Below are 9,226 nucleotides of genomic sequence, written 5' to 3' on the forward strand. Positions count from 1 at the left end.
ATGTTGTGCAAGTGCCTTTATGTCTTCTGAAGAAAAGATGAAGAAAGTGGGTTGCATGCCTCAATGGCCTTGACCAAATTTTCTTTAGTGCTTGAGAAACGATGGTCAAGTTCAGAGAGCATTCGGTCCAAGCAAGGGTAAAAGATTTTTTGTTCCAAGATCATCTTCACTTGACAAATGATCACGTAGTGTTGGTCTGGCTTCGTACACAAAGTCTTCCATCATGCTTTTTTAATTTGCCTGGATGTTTGTGGATTCTCAGTGTCAGTGTCAATGTCAAACAAAGAAACAGCTTTTTGAAGTATATCTCTTGATTTGGCATTGGTTCTTAGAGATCTTAATGAAGTACAAACATCTTTTTTATACTCTAATGCAGTAGACAAATCTAGGTTTTTCTTCTGAAGCAACTTATGGAAAACTTCTGTAGTAGCCAGTAACAATTCAAATGCAAAAAGACTATAGCGCATTGATAACTTACGCAATTTAATCAACAAACCAGTGGCTATGGCAGATTTCTCCTCTTTAGGACACTGCACAACAGCTGGAAAGTTGCGTATTAGGGCAGTATTGGAACGTATCTGGCAAGACCAACGTGTCTCTGAGAGCTGTACTAGTTCTGTTTCTTTTAGTCCAAGTTGCACGTGAACATTAATGAACTTTTGGTGCTGTGTAAAAGATACACTAAAAAAAATAAAGGTTTTCTAGTGTTTGAAAAAAATCAGAAGCCTCTGGGATTGCTTTACAGGTATAGCAAAGTACAAGGTTTAGTTCATGGGCATAACAGTGAACATAAATAGTTTCAGGATTTTTTTTTTAAACTTTGTTTGTACACCACCAATTACGCCGCTCATAACTGCAGCTCCATTGTACGTTTGAGCAACACAGAGGACATTGGATAAACCATTAACTGTGAGGTAATCTTCCAAAGATTCTGTTATTGAATTTGCACTTAAATCTTTCAGTTCACAAAATACCAGGAAATGTTCTTTTACAGCACTTGTGTCAGGTTCAACGTAGCGTACACAGATAGCAAGTTGCTGTTTTCTTTTATCCTTTGCTTCGTCTGCCAGTATGGCATACATTCTGGATTTCTTTAAGGCTGCTTTCACACTGCAGCGGGAGCGGCGTCGGCAGTAAAGTGCCGCTATTTTTAGCGGCGCTTTATCGTCGTTTTAGCGGCGGTCTGCGGGCACTAGCGGGGTGGTTTTAACCCCCGCTAGCGGGCGAAAAAGGGTTAAACCCGCCCGCAAAGCGCCGCTGCAGCGGCGCTTTGCCGGCGGTATTGCCGCGGTGTCCCATTGATTTCAATGGGTAGGAGCGGTATAGGAGCGGTGAATACACCGCTCCTTCACCGCTCCAAAGATGCGGCTAGCAGGACTTTTTTCACCGTCCTGCCAGCGCATCGCTCCAGTGTGAAAGCCCTCCGGCTTTCACACTGGAGGGAAAGGGGTCGGTTTTTTTCAGGTTTTACACAGGCGCTATTTTTAGCGCTGTAACGCCTGAATACCACCCCAGTGTGAAAGCAGCCTAACTCGCTAACAATTTTACTTGTTACTTCTTCTGAACAGCACTGCCTGGAGGCTTGTACTTTTGAAGGAAAGGATCAAATTTACGTAAATAATTTGAGCACTCTTTGAAATAGCTTTTTTCCTGAAAGGCTCCATGGCAGCATACGTGTGGGTAGCCCCGCCTCCACGATTACCCAATAGGACCCAACTCCCATAAATCTTTGCTCCCGGCTACTATCAGTGTTCCTTTTTTGTCCTCCCCAGTAGGACCGGATGGTTTCTTTCCTGGAAACAAAACTTCACGACGATCGATTGGCTGATTGACTGAGAATGTTTCCTCCGATAGGCCCTGACTGTTAAGCAGGGTATGGAATGTATTTGCAGAGTAGCGCTGAAGAAAGGATTTCCTACCTGAGTGCGCACGGTCTGTATCCCGTTGCTATGGGTGACCATTATCTGCTTGGAGGTGCGGCGTGTGTGTTCCAGTCCGTTCGGCCAGGTGATCGTTGGTGGAGTGGTGAGCCTTGTGTCTATCCATGGCAGCATTGTATTTGTGTGTATTTCTCCTCTTGTTTGTCTAGCGGTCTCCTCCATGCCGTTTGCGTTCGCTTCCGCATTCCAGCAAACCTCTCTCCTACTTCCGGGTTATGCAGGCGTTCTGAGCATGTGCGAACCCGGTGTGAGACCGAGGCTTGGTTCCCGCGCATGCGCGCGAGCGCCTCGCGTCTGACGTCGGCGATGACGTCACGGGCGCCAAATTTAAAAGGCTTTGGAAGCTGTCAGAACCCTGGGAATGTTTGCAGTGGTCGCAGCGACTTCCCGGGGCTGTCAGTGCGGCGGTTTAAGGTAAGAGCATGTCCCTTAGGCTGGGGAAATGCTTATTTTAAAAAAAAAATGTATTTTTATTTTTCTCTTTGGTTGCAGTGTTTCTTAAACTGTGGGTTTATTTTGGAATATGGATGCCTTACTGCCTCCTAGTGGCCAGCCCGCTCATGTTAGGTAGGTTGCTAGTATTCATGTTTTTTATATAATGGAGAGAGTTTTTTGGCATAGGTAGGATTGACTGTGTATCTTTTTCTCTCTCTGTCTGTTTTATCTTTACAGCCCTTCTGGGTCTGATCCACAGCCTAAGACCTCTAGACGCAGTGGATCATCAAGATCACCCTGCCATAAATCCTCCTCAAGATCTAGCCAGCATAGGTCAAGATCTGAACAGCGTGATAAGAATTATTCTCACCCCCCTGCTGCTCACTCCAGCAAGCATACGGAAAAATCATGCTGGGGGTGCAGGATGCCTGTTCCATCAGACAAATCCTTATGCGATCATTGCTTCTCCAAAGCTGCAGATGAAAGGGATGGCGCAGACCAGCGTTTGGAGTCAATAGTAAGAAGGAGTCTCTGCAGGAGAGGGACGCTCTACAACTGTGTGAATCCCCATCAGAATTATTGGCTCCTCCAACTGGAGAGAACCTATTGCAGGAGACATGGGAATCCTCTCAACCAAGTCGCCTATCTGCTCCCATCTCAGACAGTGAATCTGACTGTGAGGATTCTGGTTTAGGATTTGACTATGGACTGGTGCCTTCTTTGGTCAAAGCAGTGAGAGAAGCTCTGAAGTGGGAAGACCCTGTTACTTCCCCACCAAAGCAGAGAAAGTTCTTTAAACAGCTCAATAAGGAGCGACAATATTTTCCTTTCCTTTCAGAGTTGGGTGACATTATTACCGAGGAATGGAGCAAGATGGATAAAAAGGGTTCCATGCAGTCAAAAATCCTGAAGTTATACCCTTTTAAAGAAGAGGATGTAAAGCACCTGGAGTCAGCACCACTAGTGGATGCAGCGCTCATGCGTTTGGTGAGATATGTAACCCTACCCTTAGAGGATACGGTATCTTTTAAAGATCCTTTGGAAAGGCGGATCGATTCAGACCTTAAAAGGATATACCTGACTTCTGGAATGGCTTGCAAACCAGTGCTTGCAATGGCAGCGGTATCCAAGGCCATAGAATCCTAGGCTGATTCTGTAGAAGAATTCCTGAGGGGTATTTCTATTGAAACAGCCAAAGACTCCCCTCTTCAAAATCAAAAGCGTCCATTTCCTAGAAGACAAGGCCCTGATCGTGCCAGGGAGGCGCGGAGCTATAGACCTGGTCGAGAATTCTCAAGGTCATGGAGATCCAGGCAGTCTTCTTTCAAAAATACCTCAAAAGGGGGTTCGTCCGGCAAGCAGGATTCCGCGAAATCCTTTTGAAGTTGGGCCCGCTCAAACTTGTCAGGTGGGGGTTTGTATTCTCCACTTCAGGCATGTTTGGGCGGCCTCAATTCGGGATTTTTGGACAGTAAAAACAGTTTCCTCAGGTCACAAGTGGGGTTTTATCAGCACCCCAAGGCTAAGATTTATTCCCACAAATCTTCCAGAATCAAAAGAGAAGAAACAAGTCCTATTGACCTACGTGAACTCTTTACTGGATCAAGGCACAGCCGTTCCCGTTCCAGAAGAAGAACGTGGAGAGGGCATGTATTCCCCTCTGTTTCTGGTTCAAAAGAAAAACGGCACATGGAGGCCGGTAATAGATTTGACCCATCTCAATTCCTTCATTCGCAAAGAGAAGTTCAAGATGGAATCTCTGCTTACCATCCAGCAGTCAGTGTATCTGGGAGACTGGATGATATCAGTCGACTTGAAGGACGCTTACTTCCATGTTCCCGTGGCAAAGGAGTTTCAACAGTACCTCCGCTTTGCAGTAGGCAATCAACATCTTCAATTCACATGTCTTCCCTTTGGGTTAACAACGTCCCCACGGGTCTTCTCCAAAGTGCTTTTGGCAGTTGTGGCCTTTCTCATAGTCAAAGGTGTTCGTCTCCACCACTATCTCGACGACCTTCTTCTGCTATCCCAGAACAGAGAGCAGCTCTTGGAGCACAAAGACCTAGTCATCTCCACTCTACAGGAGTTCGGGTGGCTTCTGAACTTAGAGAAGAGTCACCTAGATCCAACTCAGTCTCTTGTTTTCCTAGGGGCGCAGTTCAACACAGTGGAAGGTACTATCGCCCTTCCAGAAGAGAAGGTTGGAGTCATACGAGACAGGATTCATGCAGCCCTTGCAGCATCCCATCTCTCGGCTCTCCAATGTTTGAGGGTGATTGGCACAATGTCAGCCACCATTCCCATGGTAAAGTGGGCCCAGTGGCACACTCGTCCCTTTCAGAAGGGGTTTCTACAACAGTGGGACTTATCCAGCCAGACACAGCGCATATTCCTCACTCCAGTCATGAGGACGTCTCTTCTTTGGTGGCTGCAGGGGAAGAACCTACGCAACCACCATTCGATCATTCCCATCTCATGGGTCACGGTTACTTCAGATGCCAGCAACCGAGGATGGGGGGCTCACTGTCTTTCGGAGGTCGCTCAGGGCAGGTGGACGTTTCCATCACAAAGAGTCATCTCCAATGTTCTGGAGCTAAGAGCGGCCTTCCAGGCGCTTCGGTCATTCCACCATCTGACAGCGAATGCCTCGGTCATGCTAAGGTTGGACAACACAACCGCGTTGTCCAACCTTTCTGCAGTCTACATCCCAGGGGTGCAGAATGTTCAGGCGGACTTCCTATCGCGTGTCGAGTTGGACAACAACGAGTGGTCCCTACACAGGGAAGTATTCGATTGGCTCCTGACCTTAGGATTGTCCCTGGAAGTCGACTTGTTCGCTTCCCTGTGCAATCGGAAGCTTCTAAAATATTACTCAAGGTTCAGGGATCCTCAGGCATATGGGATAAATGCCCTCACAGAACATTGGAAGTTTCAGACAGCTTACGCCTTCCCTCCAGTTCCGGTGATCCTGCAGTTCCTTCAGAGGCTCAGGACAGAGAAGGTGGAGATTCTTGCAGTGATTCCTTTCTGGCCCAACAGACCTTGGGTCCCTCTACTGCTGCTCCTTAGTTATCAAGAGCCAGTTCCCCTGCCTCTCAGGTCGGATTTGCTATCTCAAGGCACAAGGTTACATCCATGCCCATCAGGTTTTTGAGAGGGAAAGGCTAGAAGCTCTTGGTTGTCCGGAAGAGGTCATTCCAACCCTTCTCAATTCCAGACGTGGGAGTACTAATAGGGTATATGAGCGCATATGGTCCAAGTTTTCAGCCCATATGTCCTCCAGAGAAAATTCTTGCAGTTCTCCAACAATACAAGACATACTAAGCTTTCTCCAAACAGGCCTTGATTTACCTCTAGCTATCAGTTCATTGAGAGTCCAAGTGTCGGCTATTCCAGCCTTTACGGGTATTTCCTGGGCAAACCATGCACTGGTACGACAATTCTTCAAGGGAGCTACCAGGCTCAGACCCCAAAGAAAACCAAGGTTTCCTAAATGGGACCTCCCTTTAGTGCTGGATTTTCTCTCAAACCTTGGAAAGGATTCTACGGAGCCTCTGTCCATAAGGGATCTCACTCTCAAGACCATCTTCTTGGTAGCTATAACCTCAGCCAAGAGAGTTTCTGAGATTAGGAATCTAGGTTCGGAGGAACCTTTTCTGACTTTCTTTCCAGACAGGGCAGTATTGATTCCCATGTTGGGATCGAATCCCAAAGTAACCTCGGTCTTCCATGAGAATCAGGAAATTGTGCTTCCCACTTTCAAAAACTCAGAGAGTCAGGATGTTCATCCTCTGGACGTAGGAAACGCGCTTAAACAATATTTGGAAGTCACAGCTCCTTTCAGACAAACAAAATTTATTTTTGTTCTCCCTCATGGCAAGAATAAAGGATTGCGAGCTTCGGCTAGATGTATCTCTACCTGGATCGTTCAGATCATTCAGAGGGCATACAGAGCAAAGGGCTTGGCTCCTCCTGAGGCATTAACGGCTCATTCAACACGGAGTATTTCAACATCGTGGGCAGCTTCTCGCCATGTGGCTCCTGAAGTTATTTGCAGAGCAGCCTCTTGGTCTTCCATTAATACCTTTGTTTCTCATTACTGTGTAGAGCCAGCGGCTCTGTCTTCTGTTAATTTTGGTTTGCAAGTTTTGTCGGTTGACAATGCAAAATAAACTTTTGTTCTTTGCTCGACATTTTGCCCACCCGGGTGTGTTTGGCGAGTTATTTCCCACACGTATGCTGCCATGGAGCCTTTCAGGAAAACGGAAAATTTATATCAAATACTTACCGTAATTTTCCTTTCCTGATAGGCTCCATGGCAGCAGGAGTTCCCTCCCAAATGTCTGGAGTTGGCTCGTTACGGAACACTGATAGTAGCTGGGAGCAAAGATTTATGGGAGTTGGGTCCTATTGGGTAATCGTGGAGGCGGGGCTACCCACACGTATGCTGCCATGGAGCCTATCAGGAAAGGAAAATTACGGTAAGTATTTGATATAAATTTTCCGTTATTTAGACTTCCTCCTTCTTCTAAATAACCTCAAAATGATATGCCCTGCTTGGCAAGAAGCACTGTGGTTGCAACTATTCGTTTTAGATACTCTCCCCTTTCTCGAACTTGGAGTTCAGTAACTTTTTCTATTTGTTCTAGAACATTTCCACGCAGTTTAGAATCTTTACAAGCTGCCCATGCCAACATGCTAGACTTGTGAAGAGCACTTCTTTCATGCTCCTTAAAGGAATCTAAAGCACGTTTCCAATTTTTAAAACCTTGTGTGGTTAATACAGTAATGCGTCCAGATTGTGCCTCTTGCCTTTTGGGGCAAAATTTCGACAAGTAAAACAAAATGCAGTATTTTTTTACATGAATATTCTAGCCAAGTATATTTTTCAAACCAGTGAAATTGGAATGATCGTTTTTGTGAACCAAACATTTCATAGGGATATCCTTTAGTTTAGGCTACATAGAAGTTAGAAGTTAGAACCACTATCCACATGTCCTTGATCAGTAACATCACAAACTGCAGTCATATCAATGGATCCATCACCCACTTCTGTATCTGTTGTGGTACTTAGAAGTGCCTTCCTCTGCAAGTATAATACTGTCATCACATTCTGAAATTTGATCCGTGCTCACTGCTTCTTCCTGAGACTCAGGCTCAGCTTCTTCTGCTGCGTTTGACCCTTTTTTGTTGAAAAAATGTCTGATATCCATATCCTATGAAGAAATTATTTCAAATTTAGAGTTTGTTTTCCTGAACTTGGTATATATTTTTTTTATCCATGTTTAAATCGTCCTTTTTAAACTTAATATGTGTATTTATTGTTAGTGAGATTAGTTTCTTCTTGTATATAAAAAGTATACACCCACTGTTCACTACAGGCTGCAGCAGTGGTTGCAAGAGTGTGCTGGCAACATCCCACTGGAAAATTGAAAATCGCTTGACACATTTTTTGTCTACCGAAATATGACCCACACTGTTTCAGGTCTTTGAGCTCTCAAAGGCGGATATACATTTTGTGATATGTAGGCATTGTTTCTTTAAGGCCCAATTCAAACCGTTCCAAACATTTATTTTATTTATTTGTTTTAGGCACATTCATGATTTATTTTATTTTTTTACGGGTGTTACACCACTTTAAATGGATTGTAGTGTGCTTTTGCAAAACTGAAAACAAAAAAAAAAGCATAGGTGATGTGAACCAGGCCTGTCATGAAGACAAGCAGTGTGTGTAATGCTGCGTACACACGGGCGGACTGTATGGCGTATTTAGTTCGTCATACAATCCGACTGACAGTCCGTCGTACTTTCGACTGAACAGACTTGACCACACACGGATACCCAAACAGTCTGTCGAAAGCTTGCGCGATGACGTGTACAGCACGTACAACGGGACTAGAAATAGGAAGTCCAATACACAGCAAAGCACCCTTCCGCCGTGTAAATCCTTTCTGGGCATGCGCCATTCTTAGTCCGTCGAACTAGCCTACTGACGAGCGGATTGTCCGCTGAAACCAAAGTACGACGGACAGAATTTCGAAAAATCCGAAATACTTAGTACGCCAGACTGCACGCTGAAAAAGTCAGCTGAAGCCCACACACAAGCGGACTGTCCGCTGAAATGTGTTTCGACGGACTAAGTACGCCATACAGTCCGCCCGTGTGTACGCGGCATAAGGCTGGATTATTCACACCAATGAATTTATAGTGCTTTTTTAAGGTTTGCATTACAGTCCATTTAACAAGATTTCCTATGGAACACGTTCCGTAGTGCAATTTGCAAAAAGCACAAAAAAATAGTTATGTAGATTTAATTCAGTGATCATTTTATATGTGTACTCTAAACATAACCAGTATAGGGTTATTATGATGCTAGAGCACTAGTGATGCAGAACCTTGGCACCCCAGATGTTTTGGAACTACACTTCCCATGATGCGCATACTCTGCAGTATATTCAAGCATCGTGGGAAATGTCGTTCTAAAACATCTGGGGGCCAAGGGTAAAAATCACTGTCCTACAGTGAGCCTTTAAATAAATGAGATGGTGTCAGTTGAAAGGGATTATTAGAAACTTTTCTACTTGTAGTGTCAACACCGTGACCTAACATGACACATTTTTAAATTAATAAACCCATCTGACAGACAGTCTCCATGCTCCAGATTACTTTTATTGAAAAAATTTAAATCTTTATGGCAAGACTATTTATTTCAAATATTTTTTATTGGGTTTTAGAAAAGGTACATAGCAGATCATACATGTTATACATATTGCATCATTTAGGCTACATTTGCAGTCAGTTGCGACCTAATACAAACAAAACAAAATTTAAACACAGTCTATTGGTTCTTA

At 44.6% G+C, this 9,226-nt stretch overlaps 1 long non-coding RNA gene across 1 annotated transcript in view; it reads right to left on the reverse strand.

Moving 5' to 3' along the window:
* LOC143963728 (uncharacterized) overlaps window positions 1-7,585 on the reverse strand; it is a 45,006-nt gene extending 37,421 nt beyond the window's left edge. The window contains exon 1 of the long non-coding RNA XR_013271030.1: window positions 7,426-7,585. This is a non-coding gene — a long non-coding RNA (uncharacterized LOC143963728). The remainder of the gene's footprint in view (window positions 1-7,425) is intronic.
* Between the last annotated feature and the right edge of the window lie 1,641 nt (window positions 7,586-9,226).

This window comes from Lithobates pipiens, unplaced genomic scaffold, assembly GCF_037356315.1.
Source record: "Lithobates pipiens isolate NorthernLeopardFrog02 unplaced genomic scaffold, aLitPip1_a1.2 Scaffold_8, whole genome shotgun sequence".
NCBI classification, from domain to species: Eukaryota; Metazoa; Chordata; class Amphibia; order Anura; family Ranidae; genus Lithobates; species Lithobates pipiens.